This window comes from Anabrus simplex, chromosome 2 (genome assembly GCF_040414725.1).
Source record: "Anabrus simplex isolate iqAnaSimp1 chromosome 2, ASM4041472v1, whole genome shotgun sequence".
Lineage (NCBI taxonomy): Eukaryota > Metazoa > Arthropoda > Insecta > Orthoptera > Tettigoniidae > Anabrus > Anabrus simplex.
The window spans coordinates 323,554,655-323,575,341 of record NC_090266.1 but is presented as its reverse complement, the minus strand read 5'-3'; the positions used below and the strand labels follow the sequence as shown (position 1 = coordinate 323,575,341).

The 20,687-nt window shown below is 37.8% G+C and overlaps 1 protein-coding gene across 3 annotated transcripts in view; it reads right to left on the bottom strand.

Moving 5' to 3' along the window:
- The window catches only part of Ptp69D (Protein tyrosine phosphatase 69D), a 976,604-nt gene that overhangs the window by 394,507 nt on the left and 561,410 nt on the right, over positions 1 to 20,687 (bottom strand). The window lies entirely within an intron of this gene.

Genomic DNA, 20,687 nt, shown 5'->3' with positions numbered 1-20,687 from the left:
CCACTCTGAAGAGTCTAGTGTCAGACCTAAGACGAAACGCTGGTTAATAGAGCAAACGCCGGAAAAGCCATCCATTTAATTTTGATCTGATTTTTGATATGCTCTATTGGTGGAAAAGAATCTAATTCCCTTCATGGGAACTTAGAATTTCCATTCATAAATTATTTGGCGGTTAAACTTGACCATGTGCGAGAGAAATGAGAACTTCTTTACTATGGATTAAAGTTTTTCACGCAATTCCATGATTATCTCACAATCTATTTCTGATACTCACTGTCAGTCTCCTCTGGTTTTCTTTGTAAAATTCCCAGTATGTTTGCCCTTCGCACAAATATTAATACACAGGGTGTAAATTCAGTAAAAAAAATCAAAATCTCTTTATTTGCAAATGAGGTGTCTACCTCGGTGGTAAATGGAACACTAAAATACATTATTGTCAAGCACTAAATTTTAAATTAACAAGAGACGAAGAAAATTTTCCTAGAATACAATATTATACAATTTACGCTAATAATTTATTCTATTAAACACATACATCATCCTTAATAAATTTATATTGTTTACAAAATTCTACTTATAATATCTCACAAACATAGTCAACTCATATACAGTATGTGAAATTACTTCTAATAATAATATACAACTGGTATAAGATTAAAATTAACATTGAATTTATTTACATATTTATATTTTACCCATTTTGGAACCTAAGTAGCATAACGACCTGCTGCGTCTTAACCAGAGCCCCTTTTGCCACCACTTTTCAGAGTTCCTGAAGGGCCTTCACAGCTACCGTAGCGGTCCCAGGGCCCTCGAAGTCCCCACTGTACTTCACCCCTACAGGCAGTCCCCTACTTGGGCTGTCCAAACTACATAGACCAGGGGATGGAAAATATTTAATCACACACATTTTTTATTTACAATATCCTGCACTGGTCGAATGCCCTCTAACATTTCATTTATTTTCTCTGTTGTTTATTCTCTTCTTGAATGTCTGTACAGATTTTGGAAAAGGATCAAACACTACCCCTGGTAAACTGTTCCACTCCTTCACGCCCTTCCCAATGAATGAAAATTTACCCCAATCGCTTCTGCTAAAATTCCTTCTAATTTTGTACTTGTGGTCAGTTCTACCAATATAATTATTTTCCAACTGAAGCCTCTCACAGATATCTCTCCATGCTTCTTCTCCTGTATAGGCTCTATATAATCCTATAAGTCTAGTTTTCTCCCTTCTCTTACTTAAAGGTTCCCAACCAAGTTCCTTTAACATTTCTGATACACTACTCTTTCTCCGGAAATCCCCTGTTACAAACCTTGCAGCTTTCCTCTGCACACCATCTAGTTCTTTTATTAGGTATTCTTGGTGAGGATCACAAACACTGTTTGCATATTCCAATAATGGACGAACTATACTTAAGTAACTTTTTTCTTTTAATTCTTTGTTGCATCCTCTAAGTAGCCTCATTATGACATGTAACGATCTGTATGCTTTCCCAACAATGTCATCAACATGACCCTTCCAGTGCAAATTACTTTCAAATCTCACACCTAAGTATTTGCACTTGCCATCTTTAGGGATAACTACCTCATCCAAAGTATATTCAAATTCAGTTTTAAAGCTCCTGTTTGTAAATGTTGTAACAGTTGATTTGCCTCCATTAATCTTCATATTATTTTCTTCAACCCATTCTTGGATACTCTCAAGGTCCCTTTGTAATTCCGAGCAATCCCCAATGTTATTTATTTCCCTATAAACAATTATGTCATCTGCGTACAATCTTATTTTTGATGTTATATTGTTCCCTAAATCATTTGCGTATATTAAGAAAAGTAACGGACCGATTATACTACCCTGTGCAATTCCCTTCCAAACTTTCTCTTCCTGCGATATATAATTTCCTACTTTGACTTTCTGAACCCTTGAATTTAGAAATGTTCTTATCCAACGTATAACCCTTACGTCCAATCCTATTCCCTCCAATTTCTTTAATAATATTCCATGTTCCACTCTATCAAAGGCTTTGGAAAGATCTATGGCTATGCAATCTAACTGGCCTCCTGAATCCAACTGATCTGATATGTCCTGCTGAAATCCCACCAGTTGTGCCTCGCAAGAAAATTTCTTTCTAAATCCATACTGGCTCCTCATGAACCAATTTTTATCATCACATATCCCTCTGATGTACTTTGCTATTAAACTCTCCAGTATTTTACAAACTATACTGGTCAGGCTGATTGGTCTGTAGTTCTCTGGTTTCCTTTTATCACCCTTTCCTTAATAAATTGGTATTATTATAGATTCCTTCCATTCCTTTGGTATTACACTATTATTTATGACATAGTCAAAGAGAAATTTTAAATAAGACACTATATACTACCCCATCATCTTTAATACCTCCCCAGTAATTTGATCACTTCCTGCTGCTTTTCCTTGCTGAAGCAGTTGGATTTCTCTGAAAATATCTTCATTTGTGAATGAGAAGCTTCTTGTTTCCCTACATGTCTCTCCCTCTCTATCTTCTGTTATGGTTTCCAAGTCCTGACAATCTTGTACTGAATCTCTGAATTCCCTACTGAAGAGGTTTGCTTTCTCAGTATCTGTTAAATAGTGTTCACCCCCTTCTCCCACCATTGTAGGAATTTGGATTCCTTTTCCTTTTTGATTCCTAATATATGAATACAGCTTTTTCCATTTCCCTTTGTGGTCATTACCCTCTTGAAGAATGCCATTCATATAATTCTCTTTTACTTCCTTTTTCACTCTATTCAGTTCCCTCATTAGCTGTTTTCTAGTTTCTCTATTCTCCCTACCCTCTTTGATTTTCCTGTTTACTATTCTACATTTTCTTTTTAATTTTCTTATTTCCCTTGTATAATAAACAGGGTCTGAGGTCATTTTACCCTTCTTAACAGGTACAAATCTCTTCTCTCCTTCCCAAATGATTCCTTTAAATTTAGCCCAGAGTGTATCCACATTACTCCCTTCACTTATCCAACAACTGAATTGTGATTTAAGGTAATTCCCAAATTCATCAACTTTAGTTTTTCTGTATAATTTCTTGTCTTGTGTGACCCTCTTATTAAGCCCTTTTGGTACCAGTCCTACATCCATTATTACAGCCTTATGGTCACCTATTCCTTCAATTACCTCAGTTTTATCAACAATTTCCCATGGTTTAACCAAGAATTCATCTAGTAAGTTATTGAGACGAGTCGGTTCTTGTACTACTTGTGTAAATCCTCCCTCCCAAATTAACTTATTTGCCAGTTTCTGTTCATGGGCTTCACTTGCAGCTCCATTCCATTGAACTTCAGGCAAGTTTAGATCTCCCCCAATTATTACCATATCATTATTATTGTTTTTATGAGTATAATCTATTATTTTCTCAAATATTTCCATGCCTCTTTCCTCTCTTCCAGGCCTGTATGTTCCTATAATTCCCACTCCTTCATATTATGACAAACTAATTTTATCCCTAATATTTCATCCCTTTCATCGGTAAACCATTTATGTGAACAATAAGTTTCCTTCACCAGAATAAACACCCCCCCCTCCCTTTTTATCTCCTCGATCTCTACGATAGACTGTGTACCCTTCTGGAAATACTTCTCTATTACCCACTCCTTCTCTCAACCATGATTCTACTCCTATCACCACATCAGTCTCATAAGATTCCATCAATGTACTGAATTTTAATTGTTTACTTACTACACTCTGACAGTTTACCAAGAGCAATCTCAGACCTCCTTCCTCCTTAAAACTTGACTGTTGCAAATGGGTAACGTTTGACTCACGAGTTGAGAACGTCCCTGGAACCCAGATCCTTGTACATAGATCTTGATTTAAGGGTCTGGGTTTTCTGGCAAGTTTCCCTGTATGTGCCAGTTTAGTGGTATGGGTTTTCTTAAGTACAGATTAGTTTGCAAATCTCTGTTGATAATTGTAGCAATTTGTCTACAGAGAGTTGCTTTTCCATTACCATTCAGATGTAACCCATGCCTAGTGAACATTTGCCTGCCAAGACCTGAAGTATCTACTACATAGACATTTCTAAAACTCTTAGATAATCTCTTGATTTTTATATTTACATCATGTACAGCTTTGTTCACACATGAGTCCTCTAAAAGGTCATACCTAGGTGGCACATTAACTACAATTACTTTTGAGTCAGGTAGTTTGGAAATCTTACCTCTGAGAGTCATAATTAGTTCCTCAGCTTCATCTGCAGCAATGTCATTTGTACCACTCACAATTACCACATAATAGTCCTTCTCTAACACAGGATCACAACTTGAAAGGACATCTTCAGTTTTGGCACCTGGTTTTATTAGCCCTAAAACCTCAGTTTCTGGATTCTGCAGCTCATCCTTGATGCCTTCTGCCATACCCCGCCCTTGACTGTCTGCGTAGAGATGAATCTTTGGCGATCTTGACTTTCGGTTGGTTTTCTTCTTCTGTAGGTTACTTCTACTGGATTTAAGAATATTTGGAAAACTTGGTATGTCTTCTTCTGGAACTTGCTGAAGTAACTGAAATCTATTTTGGCACTGCAAAGAGTTTTTTCCCGGTTTTAAGTTGTACGTAGTTTCTCCCATATGTTTAAGATTAGGCCTAAAATGGCTACGCGTCACTTCCGTCCACGGCGATCTTTCTTCTCCAATGTCTTCTTTATCTTCCAGTTTCTTTATTCTGTCCTTTAAGCTTTCACTTTCATGTTTCAGAGCGCATAAATCTTCTTGTAGCACTCCTAAAATCTTAATTATAGTTTCGTATGTCTCTCTTTCTTGTTGTTATGCCTCACTTTCGGTTTGTTTACACTCGGGACACAGCCACTCACTTTCTTCAATATCAGAAACCTATTTACAATATTTGCACAACGAAAATGGTACCATTCATCACACTTACGACACAGAATCCCATTTTTAACTACTCTTCTGCATTTGCCACATTTTTCACTGCATCTTACACCATTATCTACTACGGATATCACAGACTCACACACAGTAGTCGCCATCTTACTTTAGTTTATTGTGCAGTACCGCGATGTCATGACATATTGTACACAAAAGTAGCTGTTTGTAAGTATTCATCCCAATAATATTGATCCTTAGATATATAGTGTCGAAGGCATTCTTTAAGTACTCTTTGGGTGCGCACTATACTCCCATTAGATCGAGTCCTAAATGCCTTTGTATGGACAGTTCCAATTCTCAATACCCATATTTTACATATTTTCTTAAAAGTTTGACTTATAAAATTACTTCCTACATCTGTTAAAATTTTACTTGGAATTCCAAAAATACTAATTACATTAATTACAGATGTTTTTGCTACCTGATTAACAATTGGGCAGGCTATCAAGTACTTATACAGCCGATACAGGTAAGTATGCACCTGTAGTCTCCCATGATCAACCCTATCAAATGCCTTAGATAGGTCAATTGTGATTCAGTTCATTTGACCTCCTGAATCCAGGATATCTGCTATATCTTACTGGAATCCTACAAGCTGAGCTTCAGTTGAATAACCTTTCCTAAACCCAAACTGCCTTCTGTCAAACCAGTTATTAATTTCGCAAACATGTCTAATATAATCAGAAAGAATGCTTTCCCAAAGCTTACATACAATGCTTGTCAAACTGACTGGCCTGTAATTTTCAGCTTTATGTCTATCACCCTTTCCTTTATACACAGGGGTTACTATAGCAACTCTCCATTCATTTGGTATAGCTACTTCAACCAAACAATAATCAAATAAGTATTTCAGATATGGTACTATATCCCAACCCACTGCTTTTAGTATATCTCCAGAAATCTTATCAATTCCAGCTGCTTTTCTAGTTTGCAACTTTTGTATCTTACTGTAGATGTCATTGTTATCATAGGTAAATTTTAATACTTCTTTAGTGTTACTCTCATCCCCTATCTGGACATTATCTTTGTAACCAACAATCTTTACATACTGCTGACTGAATACTTCTGCCTTTTGAAGATCCTCGCATACACACTCCTCTTGTTCATTAATGATTCCTGGATCTTCGCTGATATCCATCCATCTTCTGGGGACTATCAATAGTGGACTATTCCACGGCGACTTACTGTGTACGGCGATTTCGTTCTCTAACACTTTTTTTTTCAATCTGCTTCTGAATCTCCTCTCCCTGCGTCTCAGGTAGCCTATATAGCTGTACATTTACAGAAGGATGTTTCTCCCTAATATTTATCATTTACCGGGCGAGTTGGCTGTGCGGTTAGGGGCACGCAGCTGTGATCTTGCATCCGAAAGATAGTGGGTTCGAACTCCACTGTCAGCAGTCCTGAAGATGGTTTTCTGTGGTTTCCCATTTTCACATCAGGCAAATGCTGGGGCTGTACCTTAATTAAGGCCACGGCCGATTCCTTCCCCATTCTTAGCCCTTCCTTATCCCATCGTCGCCATAAGATCTATCTCTGTCTGTGTGACGTAAAGCAAATTGTAAGAAAAAAAAATCATATGATGCAACATATTCGAATAGGTTAACTTGTCGCTCTCATGTGAAAAATGTCATTATATGCTGCACAAATAGCATACAATTGCTCCCTATCACTACGTGCTAACTGATCCACCCGTAACTTTTCTACCAATAATGAAAGTTATATACGATACATAATATATTGTATTGAATAGGCGATTACTAATAAAATTTTATATAACTTCTATTATACTAACTTCAATAGGGTCACATTATGAGATTAATCACGTGTAACTGTTCTACCATTCGCTGTTCTCATGATTCCAAGTTGTCTACACGAGTCACTTCATTGACTTCCTTTCATTGTGGTGGGTGAATCAAATTGTATATCTTGAAGACTGGGCTTGCAAATTCAACTTGAGTGCCCCTTATGTTTACCACGCTCACCATAACCCTGTGACTGCATGCTTTTGTTAAACAATTCACTATGTATACACCCAGCAGAATTTCTCTTTTCTCTCAATGCCACCTGCTGCCATTCTTTTTTCTGTTATTACTTCTATAATCGTCTCTGTCCTAGGTTTAAGGCGAATTATACGAGCACTAGCGGTCCACATAGTAATGGGATATTGCTTCCCAGCTATCTGAGCATATCCTTCCTTAAAATTTAGTATGCTCTTTCTCAGTATATTTCTCCCTAAAATTCCACACAGCTGATTTTGATTTCTTAACTCACTACATGGAAAATTGTACCCCTTATTAGGAGCCTTAAGATGTCCCTTGTCTTAACTCTCTTTGCGCCTATTCCCTTCAACTTTAGGGTAGGCTCCCGAATAATTAGTACATCCTGAGGTAGAAACTTTATCTTCAAGAGATGCAAATAATGTTATTGGCTTTACGTCCCACTAACTACTTTTATGGTTTTCGTAGACATGGAGGTGCTGGAATTTAGTCCTGCAGGATTTCTTTTATGTGCCAGTAAGTATATCGACATGAGGCTGATGTATTTGAAGGTTTTGAGCACCTTGGACTGAGCCAGGACCGAACCTGCCAAGTTGGGGTCAGAAGGCCGGTGCCTAAACCGTCTGAGCCACTCATCCCAGCACAAAACACTTAACTCCCGATATTTAATAGGAATCAAAGTGGGTCCTTCCGATCTCGTTCACTACTGTACCCCGACTCACTCTGGTGTTCTTTTTTGCTGGGTATATTTATCTTACATACTTCCTTAAGGCACAGTCCCACTGGAATTTTCCCCCTGCCCCCAAAGACTTCCATGTAACCATCACAGTTATTATTTTCTCTTATAGAAGGTCTCTCCCTATGAGGTCATCAACCGAAAGGCATAATTTGTCCACTATCACATGAAATTCAGGGGAGAAATCACCTATATGTAGTGTGACAACCCCTAGTGTGTAACGTTCGTCTAGTCACATCTGAGAGTTCTACTATTGGTTTACGATAGTCTATTTCTTTTGCACTCTTCTTTCCCGTATTATACTCAGATCAGACCCTGTAGGAATTAAATTTTAAAGGGCTCGTTTCGCTTAGTGTGTACCACAACAGAACCATTTGGTCATACTCTTTTCGCGACTGACCTCGTTTGTCTATCGACGTATTATTATTATTAATTCATCACGGAGCAATGCACGATATTCCCATTCCTCTTTGGGTTGCACTCTCCCATGGGACGTTCACTTTTTGGGATTACCTCTTCACCCCATCTTGGCAGTCCCCTTTCCATTTAACGATTGAGCATGTTTTCTTTTTCTTCCGATCCCTATTATTCTCTTGAGTTCACAATATTTTCTCCCTACAGTTCTGAAAACTGTCTTGTTTACACAAATTCGTACTTTCCTGATCAGTGAACCAACCGGTTCACCCACATATGAAGGATTTTCTTCCCCCTATTTGTCTCTGAGCTTCCCTACACTTGGACTGATTATGGTCTATCCAGTTACAATTATAGTATCTAATTATCATACAAACTTTAATTAGAGAATTATTTTTAGATTTATTTTGTGTTTCAAGCGGCAATCTCTCAGTGTATTTACTGTTTTTTCGCAGTGTCCGCAAGTAGGGACATGTTTCTCATGGGCTTTCTGGGCTACGTGTCCCTCTCAATTACGGTTGTAACATACCACTGTAACATTTGCCTTTTTGGTTACTCTGTGTGGTTATCCTTAATGGATGCCTTTGAACTTGAGGTCCTGACTTTGACCTAAACTCAATTGGGTGAATCATTTGAGCCATCATCTATTGCTTGGCTCTATTTGAAAGGATTGCTGTTTTTTCCTCCCTAGCTATATCAATAGCCTGTTCAAATGTCTGAGCATACAACTCTTTATCAAACTTTGGATTCTATCATCTATCTTAAATTTTGTACAAAACTAGCCTTGACAATTTTCAGATCGGTTTGGTGCTCTCAAGCTATGGTTACTTCTCCTAGTACCAGAGTGTTCCAAAATTCTGTTCCCATGTGATCAATTCTATGAGCCCACTGGGCTATTTTCACCAACACCCTCTTTAGCGGCAAACAAATGAAGTGCATAAGAATGTACAGAGCACTTTTAACTGTAATATTCTTCCAAAGCACTCTTAATGTCGTCCCATGTGTATCTAACATTACTAATAAATAGCTACGGCCGCTTTAAACAAGGAAAAATTTGCTACGAGCCACCTTGTTAATCTTAGTTATTATCAGTTTATAAAATATGTCATATTTATCCGGCCTAACTAGCTCAAGCGTTGTCTCTACATTTTCACAAAAGTCATTCAACCATCAAACTTCGCATCGATTAATTTAAGAGCCTCTGTCACAGATAAATAATGATGGTTATGCACTTCTACATGCTCATCGACCTCAATAGGAACTGGACTATCACTCCCATTTGACCCATCCATAATGAACTGAGATTCAACTCACCCTACTTGACGACTTTACAACCGCCATGATACTGAGCTGGGTACAACTCGAATTGACTGATTCTCGCCTTTTTGAGTGACAGCACATAAAATTCTCCCTTTCCTGTTGCCTTCTACTCAAATCTCTGATCTGCAACAGTGATCAAAAATGATAAATATTCAATCACCACATATCTGATCAGAAAAATATTCATTTTAAGTCCACCTCTCATGATCCTAAGGATCTGAACAGACTGGAGACTTGGGTTTGATTGTAGGCAAAATTTAAACAAATCAGATTGATATGACACCATTTATTCACACTATTTATTTATAATTGCTATCAAAATATTTACAACATATTTACAATTATCAGATTTCACCTATCATTTAACACTGGATTCAAATAGTACCTTTTGGTAACTTTCAGTTTAAGTATACTCTCTCAATCTCTTCTACCTTCAAGATTTATAGTCTGCAAAATACATATGTACTTAGCTTGGGAGAGGCTTCTCTCTTATTTCTTCTTCCTTCTCACTTGTCTCTTCTTAACTCTGGCACTCCAGTTGACTCCTCAATGAGATATACAGATTCATAGACTCAAACAATCCCTATTATGGCAAAGCCTTTACTTGTTGCCACATAGTAGCAAGTTCCTTTCATACTGTCTCTAGTCCCTATTGTAATAGATAAGGTGCGTTTCTATGATTGACTTCACTTACGGGCTCTGAACTCTCTGTTTCAATTCCCGATCATGGATAACTCTACTGTAGAATGAATCCCTTCAAATTATATGTCGAATTATCCCAATTAAACTGCCGTACTTAACTCTTGTAAATTATAGTGCAGAAACCTCTGGTCTTTACTCTGACTATTAGTACGGAGGAATGTACATGGCACAGACAGTCGTTCTCAACTGACACTTCTTACTGATTTTCTCCCGGCACATCCGAAAGAAATGTTTTTATATGAGTATTCAGTCCTTCTGGCAGTTACCATTATTCTTCTAAAATAACTACTCCATTCCTGCGTGTAATAATAAATAATAATAATAATAATAATAATAATCGCATGGCCTCAGCTACCGAGTGCAGACATTTCAATTTGACGCTATCTGGCTGCCTGTCAATTTCGACGTTCCGTTTTACTCTAGGTCCACTAGATGGCAGACCGAGTAAACCAAAACTCGCTGAGATTTAATTAATTTTATCATGTAAACAACAAATGTGTCACCAGGGATCTTTTACATACCGGCATTGTATGACATGGAGTGTCAAATGGACATTTTTTTTCACCCTTCAAAAAACCGACTCCCTCTGCAGGGTTTGAACTCGCTATCTTGGGATCTGGAGTCCAACACTCTACCAGTGATTCACAGAGACAGATACTCCTGCATGCGACTGATGTGTATAGTTCGATTGGCTCTCATGATTCTCCCACCGTCTAAGGGTGTGGATCACACAAATGTTGTCAAAGCCCATGGAAAGAAATGCATTTCCACAGTGCTGCAATATTGCATTTTACTCATGGGTCTATGTGCCAATCTCGGCCCTACCTACAAGCTGGTGTCAGCAAGACACTTACACCATATTGGAAACAACTCTGAGCTTCTTGGCTTGGTTTTACTATGGCTTTGCTTTATACTGAATTTTATGCACTTAACAATGCTAGATTTGCACTTAAACAGCATTGTCACGCACCCGACCACCACATAAACATTTGATTCACCATTCTTGATGATGAAATACACTTTCCTTAAATTTAATTGCAATATTCAAGACCTTTCTCTCTTGGAGATAGCAGGTTTAAAACTCGCTCGAGCCTGTTCACTCCACAATAAAGAATGGAATGGTGAGTTATGATCTTCAAAAGAAATTTATTATTGTGCTTGAGATTTTAAGATCAAGAAAGTTATCTGCACAAAGAATTTGCGCAATTCATAATGGTGTATCGCTTAAGTGGGAAGGCTTAACAAAAAAATATTTTATGTGGACTGAGTTTTTGCTGGATACTCCACACCTTCATGGAAGGGTTACGGCAGTGGGGCTAATTTGTTGGGAAGGCGCATAGTGTACGAGTGCAAATTTTAAAGGAGGAGCAGTCCCCCAGCCCACACACACTACCAATTTCAAAATTATTCTCTGCCTCCCTAGTTACCCAGACTCTAAACTGACGTGAGGCTGACGTATTTAAGCACCTTTGAATACCACCAGATTGAGCGAGGATCGAACCTGTCAGACTGGGGTCAGAAGGCCAGTGCCTCAACTGTCTAAACCACTCAGCCTGGCGGCTGAATTTTTAAATGTTTAACATGCCATATGTACACCATCGTACACATAACCTAACTCTTGTAAAACCTTCAACTATTATGTGTAATATACGTTGATTACAGTATCTTTTATTAACCCTAGAACACTAACCCTTCGTAAATTTTATGACGGTAGGTAGCAGAACAGTACAGTTTATTGCCTTCCGTGCATGCGTGCCTGCCGCCACTTTGTGTAGCTGATTTTTTCGAACAGTTATTGACTGTGGCAGGTGCGATTGTTGATAACTTTGCTCATTCTTGTAATAATTGGGTGGGTGTCGTCATATTGACGAACGGTTAGTGATAGTGTGAACTTGCAAGTACAGTATAATGTATCTTCATGCCTTTTTCACATTTATACTTATTTTATTTATTTACTTGGTAGTTTTGGTTTCTTTGCGATGTAAATAACCCACATTCATAATTTTAAGGGTTTATTTGAATATACTGTGTTATAAAATTCACTTCTTATAAAACATGTTCATTTAATATTTTGTGTGTGTCAAGTTTTCTATGTTTAATAAATAATCGCATAAAATTATTTAATATCTACCTATTTTGATTCCTGTTAAGTTTACGACACTATAGGAACTCTAAATAACCAAAATTTTGCCGAATATAAGCTGTTACGTAGAAAATATAACAATTATAAATTGGAGTAGTCAAATTTACGAAGGGTTAGTAATAATGTGTGGCGAAATAGGATTAGTGTTCTAGGGTTAAATGCTAAGTGTGTTGTAAATTTTTATAACCTCAAGTACGTATTGTGTATATGTCTAACCTCAAAATCTGTGCAGACGAAAACTGTAGAAAACTCTCTAATACCAATATAAATTTACTCATTCAGGACAAATATTTCAGATTCCCTGTGGGAATCAACATCTGTATCAAACTCTCTAATATTCGTACAATGGATACAATTAACTATCATTCTGATACATATGGAGGGTTCTGGAAACTTACTGTAGTGATTCATTATACAGATACATTTAGAAACATTAGGAAGGATGAGAGTCGAATACAGGCAGCCGAAATTTTCTTGAAGAGTGTGATACAGAAGAGTAGAAGAGACAAAATACGGAATGAGAAAATCCGGGAAGAAATTGAAATGGAAAAAATGAATGATAGAATTGAACAAAGCCGACTAAGATGGTTTGGGCACGTAAAGCGAACGAGTGATGAAAGAATGCCAAAAAAAGGTGATGGAAATGCAAATCCAAGGAAGGAGAGGCCGTGGACGACCACGATTGAGATGGTCGGACACAATCCAACGCAGTATTATAGGAAGAAACTTGGACTGGGACAGTGTTGGAGGAGGAGTGGTGGAAAGACCGAAGAAAATGGAGAGGAACCATATTTGCCCCTACCCAGCTACAGCTGGATAAAGGGAAATGATGATGATGATGAGGAGGAATTTTGTAGACATTTCCATGTGTGTTTGCAAACTGTAATCGAACATTCGAGTTTGATCTACTCCAATCGAGAGGCCGGTCGATCGACTGTTCTTTGTATGTTTGGATGTGTTCTATTTAGAGAGTTGCAAGAACATTTCCACAAGTCAATCTTTCTAGACTGTTTGCTGAACGGTATATATACTGAGCTGACAGACCGAGAGGCCAGAGTGAGAGCGGGAGTTAGTGAGAGTGCAGAGTGTGGATTAGAGTGAGTGCTACAGTGAGCTGAGGATTTGGTTGATATCTGAACTTTTCAGAATCGACTGTGTGATGGTAAAGTGAATAATCAGTTTGTAGACTTGTTGATATCTGTACTTTTCAGAATCGACTGTGTGATGGTGAAGTGAATGATCAGTTTGAGGACTTGTTGATATCTGTACTTCACAGAATAGACAGTAAATTGCTTCAATGTGTTTCCCTTAATATTGTTGTGTTGTGTATAATTGTGTATAACAACTGTGTGTTGTTAAGGAATAGACATAGCAACAATAAAGTGGCTCGTGTGATATTTATTTACACCAAAATAAAATCGCACAGAGAACGATAAACAAAAGCACCAGATACAGTTATAGAAGCTTTACTGCATACCAGAATATAACTTAAATCAGAATATAAAAGAATTATTCACTACAATACCAGTTATTCAGTGACAACTTGCACTGCAGAATGGTTGTTCTCAACTCTGACTTTCATGAGATCGATGATGAATCAAGACAGCTTTGGTATTGTTTAATATTAATTGTAACCTATATATATAAAATAACATGTCCTGACTGACTGATTCATCATCGCCGAGCCAAAAACTACTGGAGATAAAGAAATGAAATTTTGAGGATAAATTCAAATTGCAATGTAGGTGCTCACTAAGGGAGGATATTTGGATATTCCATCACTGAGGGGGTGAGTAGAGGGGTGAATTTTAAAAATGGGTGTATCTATATCTCAAAAACTTAAAAGTTTACTGATGTAAAAATTGGTATTTGGAATCTTCTTTAAAAATAAGGAAACCTGTATTTTTTTGTTTCCAGAAAATCCTCTTATGTGGGGTAAAAAAAAAAGGTGAAAAGGGGGTTGAATACCTTTTATGAAGATACTTAAATCTCAAAAACTGAAGATGTTACAGTCATGAAAATTAGCAATTGGAATCTCCTTTAAAAATAAACATATTTTTTTGTATTTGGAAAATCTACTTAAGAGAGGTTAAACAGGAGTCACAAAGGTGGTGAATTTTTAAAATTAGTATATCTACAATATATCTAAAAACGTAACGTTACAGGTGTGGAAAGTGGTATTCGGAATCTCCTGTAAAAGGAAAGGAACACGCATAATTTATTTTCTGAAAATCCACTTAAGGGGAAGTGTTAAAGGGGATGAATTTTTAAATTGAGCATATCTACAGTATATCTCAAAAACTTAACATATTACAGATGAGAAAATTGGTATTTTTAATCTCTTTCAAAAATAAAGATTTTTTTGTTTTTGGAAAATTCACTTAAGGGGGTTATAAAAGGACTGAATAATGGGTTGAAGTCTTTTCATGATGATACTTGTATCTCAAAAGCTGAAAACGTTACAGACAGGAAAATTTGAATTTGGAATTTCCTTTAAAAATAAACAAGTATTCTTTTGTTTTCCGAATATAGAATTAAAGGGAGGGGATAAATGAATTGAAAAATGAGTTGAATTCTTTGTTTGAGGATACGTATATCTCGAAAAGGTAGGATGTTACAGACGAGAAAATTGGTATTTGGAATCTCCTTTAAAAATAAACACACACATATGTTTGAGGATACGTATATCTCGAAAAGGTAGGATGTTACAGACGAGAAAATTGGTATTTGGAATCTCCTTTAAAAATAAACACACACATATTTTGTGGCAGGGGAGGGGGGGGGGGGGGGTGGAACTGACATAACGAGGTGTAAAAGGAGTTGAATTCTTTTTATGATACAAATAAGAAGTGGACTTAAAACCATAGACCCCTAAGAGGTTTTTGACGGAGGGGTGAGGGGAAGGGGGGTGAGGAATGATGACAAAAATATGCATGTATAGAAACCAATTTGAATTAGGAAGTCAAATGATATCCTAGGTATTAAATAACAGAAGGTCTGAAACAAATTTAACCGCTCAGAGAGTTAAATGGGGTTGAGATCTGAAAACATATGTATTCATTCCTTCCTCTGAAATGGTTTAACGTATGAAGACAAAATTCCAAATAGCGGTACATATTTTAAATCCTAGGTGGGAAATAGGATACATTTTTTAATGTTCCACCCCTAAAGTGTTAAATGAGGTTAGCTCCATAAACAAAATTACACATCCCTCCAGAACCGTTTGACGTACAAAGTTGTAATTTTACGAGAAGGGTCTTCTTTTATATCCTAGGTGACCACCTTTGCACATCCAAATGGATCAGCCAAACGATTGGAGTGCTTCAGGGCGACCCACTGAGTCCGTTACTATTCAATGTCCTAACGCATGATGTGACAGCCAAGATCTTTTTTTTTTTTTTGCTAGGGGCTTTACGTCGCACCGACACAGATAGGTCTTATGGCGACGATGGGATAGGAAAGGCCTAGGAGTTGGAAGGAAGCGGCCGTGGCCTTAATTAAGGTACAGCCCCAGCATTTGCCTGGTGTGAAAATGGGAAACCACGGAAAACCATCTTCAGGGCTGCCGATAGTGGGATTCGAACCTACTATCTCCCGGATGCAAGCTCACAGCCGCGCGCCTCTACACGCACGGCCAACTCGCCCGGTACAGCCAAGATCAAGAGATGCACTAAGAGTGTAAACGCATACATATATGCCGATGACATGGCATTGGCCTCAGAGAATAGAGATGAATTGCAGACTGTGATGGATCTCATCACAGAATGGGCAGATGAGAATGAAATGGCACTAAATATAAACAAAACTGAGTTAGTAGTATTCAGAAAAGGTGGTAAATTAGCAAAACAGGACTTTATACAGTGCAAAGGACAGAGGCTCAGGAATAGCAACGCCTACAAATACCTCGGAATCACAATTCAAGTAACTGGAATGTCTTTCTCGATACACCCGAGGGAAAGAATAGCCGCAGCAATTGGGAACATCAACATCAAGCAACTACCACGCCTGTCCCAGGAGACAGCCATGCAACTTTTCGTAATCAAGGTTATGCCTGTAGCCACATATGGTCTGGAGTTAATATGGGAGTTCCTCTCGAAGAAAAAACTGCAAGAATTGGAAAGTCTGAAAGCGACGTTCCTCAAGCGAGTTCTAAGCGTCTCGAAATACACTCCATCTCAACTAGTCTATGTATTATACCAATATAATGGTCCGTTATTGGACATTATAAATTTTCCAGCTAACTCATTCTTGGTTGCCTGCGTTTCGCCCTCGTGTGCTAAGTTAGGCTCGTCAGTTGGGACTTAGCACACCACCCAAGACGCAAGGCTAGTGCATACCGTGGAGGCCACTGCATAGGCTATTTGAAGCCACCAGCAGTGCCAATGCACTATGAGAGCTATGACTCATTTCCAAAAATAGATGCCTGCCTGGCCAACAAATGATGTAGATGTTGATTCCCATAGGAAACCTAAAATATTTCTCCTGAATGAGTAAATTTATAATACCAATATAATGGTCTGTTATTGGACATTATAAATTGTGGTACATATTTTAAATGTAGCATTAAATAAGTAGTCTATGTATTGGCGAGGGAAACGTTTTTAGTGGAGGACGTAAGACCACCTACTGCTACCATCCACAACAAGTTATCGGGAACTCTTACAAGAACTGAATGAAAAAAGAGCAGATATTGGGGTGGATTTCTATGGGACAGATGCCATGATCAACCGTGAATGGACACGCACAGGATATGACTTACGGCATACAGTTACGAGGTTTGCCATACATGGGTTTCATCATAAAGTATGCCAGACTTTGAATTATCATGAACCAGGCCTGGATTGCGTGTGCAGACTCTGTGACCAACACTGTGAGAAGTATCATGCTTTACAGTGTAAGCATAGGCAACAAACGATCACCCAGCTTGCTAATGAATAGTGGAAATGACAAAAGTGCAAACAAACTTGGTGACAATAAGTGGAAAGATATTTTATTTTATTTATATCTTATATGGCCACTGGCTGCAATAAAATTCTTATTATAATATCGTATACTCGAAAGTATTTCTCCCCTAAGGGGTTTAGATGATGGTTGACACTCAGAAACACAATATCTATTCTTCTGAAACAGTTTCATTCACGATCTTAATTTTTTTAAATGAAGGGTAGTCTTCTATACCCTAGCTATTAATGAATATTTAAAAACATACACCCTTTAATAAAGTATTCGTTTCTCCATAACTCTTCGATGTACAAAAACAAAATTTCTCAGGTTGGTCGCTTTTACTTCCTAGGAGTTAAATAAGATAGGGTTTGAAACATTCAAATTCTTCTGTATGGGGTTCAAATGAGTGATATATCAGAAAATAATCATTCCCCCAAAAACTGTTTGACGTACAAACTGAGGGCATATTTTATAGGTTCAGCTGACAGTGGACTCTCCAAAATGTAAAACTTTGAATAATAAATTTCAGTTTAAAACCGCAGCGAAGAAAAAACCATAGCGAAGTACGGGTATCTTGCTAGTATCTATATGAATACAAAAGAATTCAAAAATCACAGACAATTTTGGTTCATCAAGCTGCAAATATCACCCGGCCAACCTAACTTTGCACCGAGAGAGGAGAAGGTCCCAGCATTGTTAGCAATGGTGTAAGGAAACATGGCCATGCAGGATGATTAGGGCTAAGGGACTAGGAGGGAGAAGCAAGTAGTCATCTTGCATTGTTGTAGAGGTAATAGTGACACAGTTCCCTAAATAAGTAGCATTAACTATTAACAAATCAAACAAGAGATAATTCACCACTGAAAAAAACAGTAATACAAAGTAGAATCTTTTCTCTACCTGTTTAAGCTGTCATCCTTGCTGCTAGCAGAGCTGTTACTATCATCACTGGTGCCTCAAAGCTGTATTAAAATGTTTAACAAATTTTGTCATGTGAATCCAAAATGTGTCACCAAAGATCTTTTACATGTTGACATCGTAAGACATGGAGTGTCTAAGAGAATTTTATTCCACCCTTCAAAAATCCGGATAACTCTGCCGGGTCTGAACATGCTATCTTGGGATTCAGGAGCCGACACTCTACCACTGATCCACAGAGGGAACAATAGAAGCCTAAGAGAGATCTAGTATACTCTGTCATCTAGTAGCCCTAGAGTAAAACGGAATGCCAAAATTGATGAGCAAGCAGCCAGGTGGAATTAAATTAAAATGCTTACATACAGTAGCCGAGGCCATACAATTATTATTATTATTATTATTATTATTATTATTATTATTATTATTATTATTATTATTATTATTATTATTATTATTATTATTAAAATGTTTAATTTTCCCTCTTGCATGATGCAATCTCCTTCCCAATAATGATGTAGTTTTATTATTATGTGATCACACACATTCTGCCACATTTCCACCCTCACAGATTCAATAATGTCCATTGTATGACTTTTTTTTCTATTTTTGTTCTCCTTCTTGTTATAGTGGAAGCCATTATTTTCTTTTCAGTTTTGACTTGGTTAATACCTGTAACTGCGAAGTCCTTCAGTCATTTCAAACAAATCAAAGAATTGAAATTCAAAAGGAACTACGTGCCAAACTTCATATTTTCACAATTATTCAATCAAAATATCCTATACTGTATGTCATACCTAGTGATCATCAAAATGGAGCTAATGACAAACCTTTGTTGCCATTCTATTTCCATCAAAATGTAGCAAGTGCCACACCTAGAGATATTCAAGAGGGAGTAAGTGCCAAACTCCTGTAAACAAATTATAGTCACCAGAATAAAAATATATTTCATTTAAGATTTATGAAAAATGTTCATTTTTGCCTGTTTATATCGTTTTCAATGAAGGAGTTATGCATCTATATCCAGAGCTGGGAAGTTCTTTTCTTTTTACAATTTTGCTTTACATCACACCAACACAGATCTTATGGTGATGACGGGATAGGAAAAGCCTAGAAATGGGAAGGAAGCAGCCATGGCCTTAAGTAAGGTACAGCCCCAGCATTTGCTTGGTGTGCAAAATGGGAAACCACACAAAACCATCTTCAGGACAGCCGACATTGGGGTTCGAACCTACCATCTCCCAGATGCATGCTCACAGCAGCAGGTCTCTAACCGAACGGTCACCTCATCGGGAAGTAACTGAGTAAAAATGATCAAATTACTTGTAATGAATAATTATTTCTAGTAATTTTCATTTGTAATTATTACCTTTTATGAAATGTAATTTTTACTCATAGTTTACTTCTTGAAATAGAATTGTAATCATTACATTCTAGTAATTCATATACAAAGCATGGAAGTAGAAATAGGAAAAAATTAAGTGGTGGTGAAGATAACTTTCAGTTCTGCTACAGCAGAACCTATAGCTTCACCAGTTCCAAAGCCATCAAAATTATCAAACAGTATCCTTCACTGCTAGGAATGTTCTTAAAAACAAACACAGGCCAAGTGCCCCTGTAGAGTGTCTTTTTATGAATTTTATAATTTGTTTTACATCGCACCAACATAGATAGGCCTTATGGTGACAATGGGATAGAAAAGGCCTAGGAGTGGCAAGGAAGCAGCTGGGGCCTTAATTGAGGTTAATAGCCGGCCATACATGGAAAGATTTTTTCGCAGGCCTCGCCTTTGGGACCAGAACCGACAGACCGCCTGCCAGGCGTGACCTTCAGAGACCCGGCCTGCTGCTCGCCATCACCAAGCCTGTCGTGTTGTGCAACATAATCTGTCAACATTCCAGACCCTCCCGTTAATTGGAATGATCCCTTTGTTCTAGGCAGGCCAAGCCTCATCCGCTGGCCTTTCAAACTAGTTTGAAATCCTTGCCGGCCGTACTTAGAACTGTGCGATGGACATCGAAGCAAACAATGTCCAGAGGAAAAAAATAAAAAAATGCTGTTACAGCTGTTCGAATGTGCATTTTGCTATATGTTAAATCATGCAAACTGAAAAATCGATCAAAGTTGATGAAATCATGGATAGGAGAGCGAGACAGCTTTAGTCACATCAGCCTGATATAACACCTGAGAGAAAATGAACCGGACGATTATAAGAATTATTTGCGAATGGACCACAGCGATTATGATATGCTGTTAGGTAAGCATATATGGATTTTTCTCGTTATTATGTTAAATGTTTGATGTGTCTCAGTCTCATCCTTGGCTTTGACAATACGAAAGTGACTGAGGTATGAGCGATGCTAGTAATACCATTCCTTATGCAGCCAGTCCCTGTTAGGAATGGCATGAAAATATCAGGGACACCTGGCGCGTGCATTTCAGTGGGTTTGGCAGAGTGATATGCGAGCAACTTCTGGATCGGTGAGGAAAGCAATGGGAAACTACCTCACTCGTTTCCTTAGTACGCTTCTTCAGTGATGCCTAGGTCATCTATGACAGCTGTTAGCATAGCTGTGGAGGATCAAACCAGCCTTCG